The sequence below is a fragment of the Cavia porcellus genome, unplaced genomic scaffold (assembly GCF_034190915.1).
Source record: "Cavia porcellus strain 051 isolate PalLab524CR breed Dunkin Hartley unplaced genomic scaffold, mCavPor4.1 scaffold_1, whole genome shotgun sequence".
NCBI lineage: Eukaryota > Metazoa > Chordata > Mammalia > Rodentia > Caviidae > Cavia > Cavia porcellus.
The window spans coordinates 15,094,823-15,096,407 of NW_026947484.1; the positions used below are offsets into that span (position 1 = coordinate 15,094,823).

At 51.7% G+C, this 1,585-nt stretch overlaps 1 long non-coding RNA gene across 1 annotated transcript; it reads left to right on the forward strand.

Annotated features, from left to right (window-relative positions):
* Window positions 1-386: 386 nt before the first annotated feature.
* On the forward strand, window positions 387-1,369 carry LOC134470754 (uncharacterized). Its single transcript, XR_010039907.1, has 2 exons — window positions 387-578; window positions 1,157-1,369. It is a non-coding gene; the product is annotated as an uncharacterized LOC134470754 (long non-coding RNA).
* The last annotated feature ends 216 nt before the right edge of the window (window positions 1,370-1,585 follow it).

Below are 1,585 nucleotides of genomic sequence, written 5' to 3' on the forward strand. Positions count from 1 at the left end.
TCCCATGTCCACTTCAGAGCTGTGCAGAAGCCAATGGGAGCGAACTGCTTTCCAGAGAAAGTGTGGGGTTGTTCCGGGCTCGTGCAATAATCAGTGGCTCTTACACCAAGCCCAAACCCTCCGTGCAGGTGGATCTGTGACGGTACTCTGGGCACCAGCCAGGCCCTTTCCTGTCTCCTCATTTTCAAGCGTACCATGTCCTCCCTCTGAAATGCCCTTTTCTCCATGTCCTGGACAGTACGTACCCTTTTTCTGAGTGTAGCACCATTCTTTAGTGTGCCTCCAGCTGCTCCCCTACCTACTGATTTTGAGGAGCAGCTTTGCAGCTTTCTGCAGCCATTTGATTAATGAGAGAATGGTTTCATTCTCTGAGGAAAAAAAAAAAAAAAAAGCAGCAGCAGCAGCTACAGCTTTCTCTCTCACATTTCCCGATTTTACTCACCCTTGGAACTTTCCAGCTGAGGGAACTTTGCTGGGAAACAAAGCAGCTCAAGGTGCCTGTGCCAAGATATTAGCATATATTGCTCCAGGCAAAGACACCGCTGGGGCGCTCCATCTGTTTTGCCAAGTTCTCTTATGTAAGTGACAGCTGAGGGTATTTTTAAAGCAACGCAGGGTTTGTGAATGATATGTCTTAATAGAAGAACAATGAGACACACCAGCATGCACAGCTCACTTTGTGGGAGCAGATTTTTGCCGGAGGGTAATTTGGAGGTGAAGAGATGTTCAGGAAGGCATGGCAACGAAGGTGGGGTGGTGGGGAGAGTGACAAGAGAGTGCTTTTCAGGGAGCAGCTGAGGCTGCAGGGGCGCTTCTCCAGGGTGGGGCGGCCGCCTCCGGAGAGACAGCGCTGGCTGAGCGATGTGCTGGGACCACACACTGCTCATCTTCCCCCTCAGGATCAGAGACCCGGGTTTAGCTCCCCAGTGGGGCTCAGTGTAATCTCTAAGCTAGGGAGTACTGAGGTTTATTTGGTGAGTGTGGAGGCTCCAAAAGGTGGTTCCAAAAGGATTTGGCAGCTTTTCTATTAAAGGGAGGGGCCAGGACCCTTGCTGTTGGTCCTGGGCAGATTGTGAGTGCCTGGCCTGCTAGGGTATGATGGACAGCCTAGGTCGTGTAGTTTCCGCTCGATGTTCTTATGATATTCCCTCTGCAGCACCCCACTCCCCTCTGCAGGGAGCCTTCTTTCCAGGCCTGACTACCATGCCATGAGAAGCCCACATGGACAGGCTGCCATCACACGACTGCCACCGACTGCCACCTTGGCAGCTCCAGGCAGCGTGGAGGAGAGAAGAGCCATGGCCCGGGTGCCAGGACTCCTGTTCCTCAGAATTTGGCAGCCAAATAAAATGGTGGTTGTTTTATGCTATGAAGTCTTGGTGTTTATATGCAATGGGAATAGTCAAAGTCTCTTGATAGCTCCTGGAGCTGAGGGTGCAGGACTCTCTTCAGCTCCTAGTGCCAGGGTGAGGAGTGTGTGAGGTTCCATGCAGGGTGGGTTTCTTTGCGAACAACTGGGCACTCGGGCTACTTAGTATTATTTTATGAGGCTCCCAAAGCACAAAGATAATGCCACTTTCTCCAG